The sequence below is a fragment of the Ricinus communis genome, chromosome 3 (genome assembly GCF_019578655.1).
Source record: "Ricinus communis isolate WT05 ecotype wild-type chromosome 3, ASM1957865v1, whole genome shotgun sequence".
Classification (NCBI taxonomy): Eukaryota; Viridiplantae; Streptophyta; class Magnoliopsida; order Malpighiales; family Euphorbiaceae; genus Ricinus; species Ricinus communis.
In genome coordinates this window covers 6256639-6269031 of record NC_063258.1, presented here as the reverse complement: position 1 = coordinate 6269031, position 12393 = coordinate 6256639, and the positions used below count along the sequence as shown (strand labels likewise).

The 12393-nt window shown below is 35.2% G+C and overlaps 1 non-coding gene across 1 annotated transcript; it reads right to left on the bottom strand.

Annotated features, from left to right (window-relative positions):
* Positions 1 to 9376: 9376 nt before the first annotated feature.
* On the bottom strand, positions 9377 to 9483 carry LOC112536437. Its single transcript, XR_003080459.1, has one exon. It is a non-coding gene; the product is annotated as a small nucleolar RNA R71 (small nucleolar RNA).
* Between the last annotated feature and the right edge of the window lie 2910 nt (positions 9484 to 12393).

Sequence of the window (12393 nt, the reverse complement as noted above, 5' to 3'; positions counted from 1 at the left end):
AGTCTACTTATTTGAAAAAGCCGCAATAACTGTAATTCTCCTAATACAATTGACTCAAACCCAACATCCAAATCAAGACTTATCATTAGTCAATTGGGCACGATAGCGTTCCATATCAACTTAATGATAGCATTAAGAATAATGATAATGACTAAACCAACATTAATTTAATTGAGATAACTACAATTGAAATAACCTTGTTCCTTTATTTCCCTAGAGCCTATCATGCAAGCTATGTAATTCGAATAAGCCGTAATCATACACATATGAGTCAACTCCTTGCTACTTGTGTCAATCGTTCATGACAATCACGGATCACAAACTCAAAGTTTAACAATAGAAAAATCAATATCAAAGTTGAGTCATCAGTTCAATCAATATCAATAATTCATAAATAATAAGAACAAGAAATAAAGAATACTTGAATTAAAGAAGAATTCTGTTAAGCTCAAAGCCTCATAAAATCACAATTGGAATTTATTCACTCTTGAATTAGAAACTATAAACTTAGCCACTCATGGTGGAGTAAGAATTCACAAGAATTGTAGAGAGTAGAAGAAGAATAAGAATATGAATCTTTAAAGGTACTTCCAGCCGTCCTTATATAGGAAGTAAAACCCTAAACCCTAATAGAATCCTTATAAAAAAGAAATAAGCTTCCTATTTAATCTTATCCCTACAAGAAAGGATAAGATTAAAGTGATCTAAATAAATTAAAACCCTAAATACATGGAAGAAAGTTATATTAATCCAACACTTCCAAAAATAGAGGAGATTAACTAGGGATAGGTCCACCACAATGAAAACTCTGAAAATTTCGAAGCTCTCCTTCGCATCTTTTAGCAGCTCATGGGGCGCAACGCGTGGTCACGCCTTGTTGACAATAGTCTTCTACACAGATTTCTGCGGAGCTTATGGGCTGTAAGGCGTGGTCACGCCTTGTCGACGGTGATCTTCTGTGCAAATTTCTGCACTTCTTCCAAAAGACTTGGTTTCTGATAAATTATGACTTAAAACATGTCTTTAGGCTGGATTTTGCTCCATCCTTGATATTTCATCACCTAAGTCAGAATAAACATAATTTTCATAATTAAGTACATTATTCAACCAAATCGCAAGGAAATTAAACACAATAAATATAACTATTTGTGACCTATCAAATTCCCCCACACCTAATTTATGCTTGTCCTCAAGCATATCTCAATTCAACATACCAATTCTCCTTTTAACCTTCCTTTTATCTCTTTTAATCTCCTCAAATACCAAATAAATTAAACATATATTAATGAGTTGAATAATAATGACAATCAAGAGATTAGCACTCATAGGATAAATTTTGTAAAAAGAACAAGTATCTTAATAATTCATCAAAATCAAAGCAACGAGATTTAACACCCTCACATAGTTTCACTCAATACTCTCAAAGTGTTTAGGGTGCATTTACTCTCAGAATCAAAATAAAGCATGTTATTACCATAAGCTTGCTAATGAATCAAGTCTCCACCACTACACATGAATTAGATGCAAAAATCAAAGGGACTTTACAAGGGTTGTAATGGGGCTTAGGAAAGGGTGTGATAAAGGAAGAGCTGAGATGTTTCATAATCAAGACAAAAAGATTAGATTCTTGCATGATAACTTATGCCACATCCACGAAACATACTACAAAAACTTTGAGATTTATTCCCACTTTTTATATTAGCACTAAAAATCTTGGAGAAATAACATGTAATAATTCAATTCAATATATTTGATGAATACTTCTCCAATTATCCTCTTTCATGAAAGGAATAAATATCAACTTTCTTTTCTCACTTTTTTCTTTTCTTTCCCTCTCTTTTTTTCTTTTTCTTTTTTTTTTCTGTTTCATTTGTACCATGCAACACTTCCCTTCTTGTCTTGACAAGGGTAGAAAAATAGAGGTAGTAAACGAAAGGTCTTGGGTTAAACAACATGTGTTAAAAATAAAAAAAGAAAATAGAAAATAGGCTCAAAGTGGCTAACTAAAAGAAAATAGGCTCAAAGTGGCTCAAAATAGGCTCTTTCATCAAAGTGGCTCAAAGTGGCTAACTCAAAGTGGCTCAAAGTGGCTAACTAAGAATAGGTTAAACCTAATTGCCCTTATCATATTAAAGCATCAATCCAAAAATGTGGTCTCAACATGAATTCAGAAGCAAGTTCTACAATAATCATACTAGTTTGATAACACTCAATAAAAAATAATTAGAGCAAAATATTATGAACTGCTCTTTGGCTGAAAAGCTCACTTGAATGTTTACATTTGTATCAAGTCTTGTGTATTTTTCAATCAATAAACTAATGAGATACCTTCGGATAGTTTTAAAGAAATACTAATCATGCTTATCCCCTTTCATGCATTGAAATTCAAACCAAAAATGTATTTCTAACTTACATGGTATTCCAGGTTATCAAAATAAAACTCAAGGTTGCAAAAGAAGAATTAGAACATATGAATTAAAGCATACCTAATTATAAGCATAAAAAAAATATTTTTAAAAAGAAAAGAAAATCATGTAATTATCATATTCCTCCCCCACACCTAAACTATACATTGTCCTCAATATATCAAAAAGAAAATGGCTCACAAAAGAAATGAAAAGAAATATGAAACTCCCCTGATTTGCGAGCAATTTGGACTGAATAGTGAGTGATGATGGTGGGAAATGAGGTAGAACCGCCCAGTGAAATAGAAAGTTTTGGTGATGGCTGTTGCAAAAGAAAATAAAACGTTGGTGGCTATGGCAAAATAAAACGTTCTTTTTTCTTTTCTCTCTCTCTCTTTTTTAAGCACAAAAATAAATAATAATAATAATAATTAAAAATTAAAAATAAAATAAAATAAATTAAATTAAATAATAATAATAAAAATTAAATAAATTAAATAATAATAATAAAAAATAAAAAATAATAATAATAAAAAACAAAAAGAACAACAACAAAAATTAAAAAATAATAATAATAAGAAAAAAAGAGTGGTTTGAAGTAAGGCGTGGTCACGCCTTATAAGAAGCGAGCTTCTGTAATTTTGAGGTGCAGTTTTTCAAAACGAAACAGAAGACAGCTTGAAACAAGACGTGGTCACGCCTTGTAAGAAGCGAGCTTCTATAATTTTGAGGTGCGATTTTCAAAGCGAAGCGAGCGACTTAAACAAGGCGTGGTCACGCCTTGTAAGAAGCGAGCTTCTGTAAGAGTAACAGTAGAATTTTTTTTTTTTAAAGAACAGGAGATGTTTGGGAACAAGGCGTGGTCACGCCTTATAGAAATTAGTCTCTTGCCAGAAAAAAGAAAAATTACATTTTTTTATAAAAGAAATTAAAAACTAAAAACTAAAAATAAAATAAACTAAGTGAAAGAAAAGAAAATAATAATAAAAAAATAAAGCAAGTATTTGGGTTGCCTCCCAATAGCGCAATTGTTTAACATTGTTATGCTCGACGGAATGATAAAATATTTGAGTCATCCAAATAAGTGAGGTGATCCAAAGGAAAACTAATGGAATATAAAGCAATTTCACCCTTATGGAAGATCTTCAATCTATGACCATTCAGTTTGAAAATTTTATCTGAATCCAAGCTTCTAATTTCTACTTCTAAATTAGATTGTGCATCTAATTCTTGCTCATCACTAATATTTTCTTTTGCAAATACTTCCTCCACAATTGGATTAATTACATAAATATGGCAAAAATAATGTAAATTATTAGGATATTTCATTGCATCGAAAATATTAAATTTAACAATCTCTCCATCAAACTCTATGTAGAGAGTACCCTTATCTACATTAATCTTTGTCTTAGCAGTTTTCATGAATGGTCGTCCTAATAAAATCGAAGCTAATTTTAATGAGGAATTACCATCCATTTCTAAAATGTAAAAGTCGACAGGAAATATGAGCTCATTAACCTGCACCAAAACATCTTCAACAACTCCAAGGGGATGAATATAAGAGTGATCAGCTAATTGAATCATTACACCAGTCTTTTGCAAGTTATTTAGTTTCAATTCTTGATAGATAGAAAATGGCATGACATTAATGGAAGCTCCTAAATCTAACATGGCATGCTCAACTTTCGTATTACCAATAACACAAGGTAATGAAAACATACTTGGATCCTTGCATTTTTCGGGCATATTCTTTTGCAAGATGGCCGACACATTCTTACTTACCACCACTTTCTCCTTTTCCTTCATCCTTCTTTTGTTTGTGCATAATTCCTTCAAGAACTTTGCATATTTAGGAATTTTTTTGATAGCATCCAATAATGGGATATTTATCTCCACCTTCCTAAATATATCCAGGATCTCCTTTTCTTGCTCATCTTCTTTTGGCTTAACTAATCTGCTAGGAAAAGGAGGTAATGGAGTGTGAGATGAAAGAGATAGAGGAGGATCAAATTTTACCCCACGTGATGCTTTAGAGGAAGCTTTTTCTTCTTCCTTTTCCTTGCTCGGTTCACTTTTCTTAAGTGAAATCGACCCTGAAGGAATCTCCTTTCCACTTCTAAGACAAATTGCACTAACATTCTCCTTTGGATTTATCTCTGGTTGTGAAGGTAATTTTTCAGAATTTTGAGCCTCCAATTTACTAACCGACGTAGCTAGTTGAGTAATTTGATTACCTAAACTTTGAATGCTTGACCTTGTTTCCTGTTGAAATTGAAGAGCATTATTAGTAAGATTTTGAACAATATCTTCCAAAGACATACCTGAATTTGAAACTTGAGGTTTTTGGAGAACTTGAAGTGGTCTAATGAAATTCTAGGAAGGATAATTTTGTTGTCCTCCTTGGTTTCCATAGCTCAAATTCGGGTGATCTCTCCATCCAGGATTATAATGATTGGAAAAAGGGTCATACTTCCTTTGAGGTTGACTAGTAAATCCGCCTAGAGCATTAGCCTTTTGCATCGAGTCTTGTTGCAATGTTGGACACATATCGGTGGGATGTCCTTGAACTAAGCATATTCCATAAACTTTTGCCATTTGCAATTGCCCTACAGCCATTTGACGAACCAAAGCAGTTAAATCAAAAATTTGATTTTCAAGATTTTTAGTGCTTACCTCATTAACTCGCCTAATAGCTCCATCAACTCTTGTACCAAATTGCTGAGAATTTTCAGCCATGTTCGAAATCAATTGTTTGGCTTCTTCAAGTGTCTTATCTACCAAAGCTCCACCACTTGCTGCATCAATCATACTCCTATCCATTGACAATAATCCTTCATAGAAGTATTGGATTAAGAGTTGCTGAGAAATTTGATGATGGGGGCAGCTAGCACACAGTTGCTTGAACCTTTCCCAATACTCATACAATGTTTCTCTAGTGAACTGTGTTATGCCACAAATTTATTTTCTGATGTTGGCAGCTCTTGTTGCAGGGAAGAACTTATCTAAGAACAATCTTTTCATCTCATTCCATGTTGTTATTGAACTGGAGGGTAGATAATAGAGCCAATCTTTTGCTTTATCCTTCAAAGAAAATGGAAAAGGTCTGAGATTTATTTGCTCTTCGGTCACACCATGTGGCTTCATTCCGAAGCATACAATATGGAATTCTTTCAAGTTTTTATGAGGATCTTCACCTGCACATCCATGAAAAGAAGGGAGTAAGTGAATTAAACCAGATTTTAATTCAAAATCAACTGCAATATTAGGAAATATAATGCATAAAGGTTATTGATTTAAATCCAGTGCAGCTAGCTCTTTGAGAGTTTTGTTCGCCATGTTTTCTGTAACTTCTTAAAAAATAGATGTGTCGCCAATAGCTAAATCTATTTCCAACTCCTCTATGAGACAACTTTTTCTTTGCTTAGTCTCCTTTCTTAATCGACGCGCTGTCTTCTCAATTTCAGGATTAAACTGCAAATCAATATCTTGAGAAGAACGAGTCATAAACAAATAATTTAAACAATGAGAAACTAAAATAGGCTCCCCAGCAACGGCGCCAAATTTGAACGGGTTGTCGAAGCCCTTCAAAATAAATTACTGATTTTCCTAAACTAAATTGTAGAAATAGTGAAACCAGGTCAAATCCCAAGGGAACCAATGTGGATAGCTTCTTAAAGTAAAATAAAAGGGCGGTTTTTGAATGTTTGAATCAAAATTATAAATAAACAGAAAATAATGAAGGCTGAATATTAAAGTAAATAAAAATCAATCTTAACAAATTTCCAATTCAAGAGTGCTAATTCCATCCAATTGTAATCATGATCATAAGCTAAAATATCAATTCTTCTATTCAAGTACTTAGTCTACTTATTCGAAAAAGCCGCAATAAGTGTAATTCTCCTAATACAATTGACTCAAACCTAACATCCAAATCAAGACTTATCATTAGTCAACTGAGCACGATAGCATTCCATATCAACTTAATGATAGCATTAAGAATAATGAGAATGACTAAACCAACATTAATTTAATTGAGATAACTGCAATTGAAATAACCTTGTTCCTTTATTTCCCTAGAGCCTATTATGCAAGCTATGTAATTCGAATAAGCCGTAATCACACACACATGAGCCAGCTCCTTGCTACTTGTGTTAATCGTTCATGACAATTACAGATCACAAACTCAAAGTTTAGCAATAGAAAATCAATATCAAAGTTGAGTCATCAGTTCAATCAATATCAAGAATTCATAAATAATAAAAACAAGAAATAAAGAATACTTGAATTAAAGAAGAATTTTGTTAAGCTCAAAGCCTCACAAAATCACAATTGGAATTTATTCACTCTTGAATTAGAAACTATAAACTTAGCCACTCATGGTGGAGTAAGAATTCACAAGAATTGTAGAGAGTAGAAGAAGAATAAGAATATGAATCTTTAAAGGTACTTCCAGCCGTCCTTATATAGGAAGTAAAAACCTAAACCCTAATAGAATCCTTATAAAAAAGAAATAAGCTTCCTATTTAATCTTATCCCTACAAGAAAGGATAAGATTAAAAGTGATCTAAATAAATTAAAAACCTAAATACATGGAAGAAAGTTCTATTAATCCAACACTTCCAAAAATAGAGGAGATTAACTAGGGATATTTCCACCACAATGAAAACTCTGAAAATTTCGAAGCTCTCCTTCGCATCTTTTAGCAGCTCATGGGGCGCAAGGCGTGGTCACGCCTTGTTGATGTGAATCTTCCGCATGATTGCGGAGCTTATAATGGGCGTGGTCACGCCTTGTCGACAGTGATCTTCTGTGCAGATTTTTGCACTTCCTCTAAAAGACTTGATTTCTGATAAATGATGGCTTAAAACATGTCTTTAGGCTGGATTTTGCTCCATCCTTGATATTTTATCACCTAAGTCAGAATAAACATAATTAAGTACATTATTCAACCAAATCGCAAGGAAATTAAACACAATAAATATAACTATTTGTGACCTTTCAATCTACTAATCAAAGGGTTGAACAGAGAGTTAGTTGATAAATCATCAAGGGGAATAGGATTAAAGCCCATGCAAGAATATATCATTGCAATGGAAACGCAACCTAGTTGACTAGAGATCCCAATATCTAGGTTCAAAGGGAAAATTAAGTTGTAAAGACATGGCTAGAACACTGTGGGGGTAATCCTTCTACCCATTTCTATGATGACTATAATGATAATAACGTGAAATAAGGATAAGCAAGTGCTTTTAATGATTCTTATGGAGGAAGCCATAAGAAATTGATGTAGATGATTCTATGCATATTTATTGGCTATTTATTAGTCGTTTATTCATGTATTTGAGTCATATTTATTCCTGTTTGATCGCACTTTGGTATGTTTATGAGTTTTTCAGGTTTTCGGACTCCTTGATGGGAAATTGATTGATTTCCAGATAGAAACCAAGCTATGTGGATGATTTACGCATATTAGATGTTTGTTGGATTCAATTCCTTGTTGGCACGTAATTCGAGGCTTTTGCAAGGGCAGTTGCACGGCCATGCATATTTGCATGGCCTCCCTTGCCCGTTGCACGGGCTAGGGCACTTTTGCCTATAAGTAGGCGCACGTAAAATGAGACAATGTTCCGCTTCTGATTTCTAGACTTCTTTACGTGCGCGACCCCCCACTTTTACATCTATGTTCTTGACATTTTGGGAGACCAACATCATTTCAAAGGATGGATTTGGGAGATTTAAGCAAAGATTGAAGGTTATAGCCGATTGATCGAGACATTCAAGATCCATACTTGAGTCTGATTTCAGAGTTGGCTTGCGACATTTCCACTCCGATTCGAGAGAAGAGGGGTTACATGTTCCATTCGAGAGAAGAGGGGTTCACCTTTATTAATGGACTATGCTTAGTTATTATAGTTTTATTTGCCATTCTTGTAATCTTCTTGTTGTTTAGTAATAAAGTTTTATTCAATTAATTTGAGACGTTGAATTAATTGTCTTTTAGATTGTTTCTTGACATTGAGAAATGCTTGTTACAACTGAAATTTGAATAGTAAGAACTGGTAGTTAACACTTAGAGATAAGGTTAATTTACTCCCCGGATTAAGAATTAACAACTTTTAATAGTTCTAAATCACGCTTACTGCTAATCTGTAATAATGTGATAGGAAAAGATTCCATTAGGTTAGTGCAGGTTTAGGAACTCGGTGAGCTCGAGAAAGTAACCGAGTTCGATTCAGGATTTAGGCACGGGTAAGCAAGATTGGTAATTTATAAAATCAACCTTAGAATTCCATCACTTAGGTCCCTTTTGGGTTTATTTCTCTTGTGCGGTTGTCTCTCGATTTTTGGTTGTTGTTCATTCATTTATTTGCATTCATAGTCATTAGTTAATTAATTTAGACTTCTCTCACCTTATTTCAAACTAGATAACATAGCAAACAGTAGTAAGTTTAGGTTCACTCGATCTCCAGGGATACGACCTTGATACTCATTAGTGCTCGGCCGCATCGATAGGTTCACTGCCTTAGGTGTAGGTTGCATCAGTAGCCCACTAAGTTTTTGGCGCCGTTGTCGGGGAACCACAATCCCTAGGCCGATGACGATCAGAGGACGATGTACGAGTTTGCTCGACCATCTTTGGATGGGACGAAAACTAGTATAGTCAGACCTGCTGTAGCGGCCAACAATTTTGAGATAAAAGCCAATGTTATCCAGATGATCCAGCAAAGCATGCAATTTGGAGGATTTCCCAGCGAGGATCCTAATGCTCATATCTTCAACTTTTTGGAGATTATGACACATTTAAGATAAATGGAACAATCGATGACGCCATTCGGCTGAGATTGTTTCCATTTTCCTTGAGGGACAGAGCAAAGAGATGGTTACAATCTCTTCCACAGTAAACGATTACTACTTGTAAGGCGTTGGCCGAAAAAATTTTATATAAGTATTTTTCTCCCGCTAAAACTGCTAAACTTAGAAATGACATATCTTCTTTTGTGCAGTTTGATGATGAAAGCATGTATGATGCATGGGAGAGGTTTAAGGACCTGTTGAGATGCTGCCCATATCACGGATTTCTAGTGTGGATGCAGGTTCAGACGAGGCAGATGGTGGATGCTGTATCAGGTGGGCGCTAAACAGTAAGACGCCCGAGCAGGCTTAAAACTTAATAGAGGAAATGACCATGAACAATTATCAGTAGCAATCCTCTAAGATCCGACCAGGAAGACAAGGAGTGGTCAACCAAGTGGATTTTACAGCAGCCTTGGTAGCTCAGGTGGAGCTTCTAGCCAAGAAGATTAACCAACTCCAGATGTCGGTTCATGCAGCGAATGTTGGCTACGAGTTTTGTGGTAGCCCGCACTATAGTGCGAACTGTACTGCGGGAGGTATGTTTGCTTCATCTTCCTCTATTTCTCCATCTGTTTCTGCTGTGTCTTTTGATGTTGAGCAGGTTGATTATATGGGGAATGCCCCAAGGTAGCAGAACGACCCTTACAGTAACACATACAACCATGGGTGGCGTAATCATCCCAACTTCAGTTGGAGGAACAATAATGCTCAGGGTCCACCTGGTTTTCAGAGACTTCATCAGCAGCTACAGCAACAGCCAGCTGGGCCTGCACAAGCTCCTCCTCCACCAGAAAAGAAATCAAATCTAGAGGAGCTTATGATGAAGTTTGGACGACTATGAAGATGAGGTTCTAGCAAATTGATAGTGCACTTAGGAATCAGCAGGCCTCGATTCAAAACTTGGAGACTCAGATTGGCCAAATCTTTAAGATGTTGTCTGAGAGGCAACAAGGAGCGCTCCCTAGCACCACTGAGTCTAACCCGAAGGAGCACGTGAACGCCATCACTTTGCGTTCAGGTAAGTTAGTTTTAGCTCCTTATAAGCATGTTTTTGACGACTCCACTATTGATGTGCAGGTTGAGGCAAGCAGTAAGGTTAAGGAACTTGAGGAACAAAAGGTGAAACCGATCCCAGTTAAGGAATATCAACCTAAGATTCCTTATCCTGCTAGACTCGAACGAGCAGAAGCGCAAGAGCAGTTCAGTAAGTTTTTGGATATTTTTAGACAACTACATATTAACTTGTCTTTTATTAACGCATTGAAGCAGATGCCAAAGTATGCTAAGTTGGAGGAGGTAGCCTATGTTAAGCTTAATGAAGAGTGCTCAGCAGTGTTTCAGAGCAAGTTGTCAGAGAAACGTCATGCTCCAGGGAGTTTTACTATTCCTTACACTTTAGGTAACTTGTGTGTTGATGATGCATTAGCTGATTTGGGGGCTAGCATAAATGTCATGCCCACTAGTTTGTTCAATAAGCTAGGTTTGGGGGAGACAAAACCCACTAGGACGTGCATTCAATTAGTTGACCGTTCTATTAAGCTTCCTAGGGGGATTGTAGAGAATGTGTTAATCAAGGTAGATAAGTTCATATTTCATATGGACTTTGTGGTTATGGATATGGATAATGAGCATGGTGTACCGTTGATTTTGGGGAGACCTTTCCTTGCCACGGCTAGAGCTAAAATAGACGTATTTGAGGGAAAGTTAGAACTTAATGCAGGGGATTATTGTGTTACTTTTAGTTTATCCCCATTTGATAGTTCTCCCACCGACCATGTTCATGCCATTTGCAGTATTGATGGAATTGGCCTTGCATATGATAAGAAACCACAGGATGTACAAATAGATGATGCTATACATGTTTCTTTCCCTGTTGATATGTGTTATTCATCTGAAGAAAACAACTTGTATCAATTTGAGACCTTGTGCTATGATACACCCGAGAAGGGTAGTTGTAAGTTTGTTTATGACAGGTCACTTAGCCAAGATTTGGAGTGGATGAATGGGCATCCCAATTCGGTGCAGAGAGCACCTCCTTGGTCATCTACCACACACATTGGACCTCCTCTTTACGCTTATATGCCTCAAGCCCCAACTTACAATGAGCCCACCTTCTCAATTTGCCCACAATGCAGGAATGCTGCTGCAGAGTCCAGCTAAACGACTCGAACAAAAAGAAGCGCCTTCGGGAGGCATTCACGAATCTATTTATGTTTTTTGAGTTTTTAGACATATTTTATTTATGTATTTATTTTTTCTTTTAGTTAGGTATTTTAGTTTATTTTTAGTTTGTTTTATTTTGAGATGATTTTATTTTATTGAACCTTTTACTAGATGTTGCTTGGGATGTGCTTATTCTTGAATTTTGCAGGAGTTAGCCTACTCGATGTTCAATGCAATTTTGAGGACTAACATATCTTAGAATGTTAAAGCACACATCAAGGGCAGTGTCCAGTAGACTGTTTCTAGTTCTTATCTCTTTCTGTTGTCTTGTTTTTCTTTTAGTTTTCTAGCTTTTTATGGACCCCTATAATTTGCTTCTTTGTGCATATTTTATCTCCCTTTTTGGAGTGCCTATCTTATTTCACACTAAGGACAGTGTTTCTCTCAAGTGTGGGGTAGGTACCTTAGTTTTGTGCAGGTACCAATTTTGTTATCTCGAACCTTTTTAAGGATGGTATTTTGTTGTTTTTATTTTGCTTTCATTTCCCTTATTAATTGAGTCCATTCATTCTTACTGTCCTTATCTTTAGTTTTATTTTAATCGAGTAGTTGATGATTTTTCTCTTTTGAATGGATACCCTTATATTTATTGAATCTTGTTGAAAGAAGGCAATGAACGAATCTCTTAATTTCAATCAAGCTAGATAAAACTGGTGTTTTTCCTTAATTTTTTTCATTTTACTTTATCTTGGATATAGAACACTGTTAATATTGATGCTTATTAGATTGATTGATTGTTTAAACTTTGGTTTGAGAATTCTTACAATTTTAATCCACTCAAATGGTGAGGTTTTTATGCTCCATTTATTTTTTATTAGTGAGCATTGTGCAGAATTTTTGTTTCTAGAACTTTTTTTATGATGACTTTTGAGATTACATGAATTTTTGATAGTCATGAGATGATTTGGGC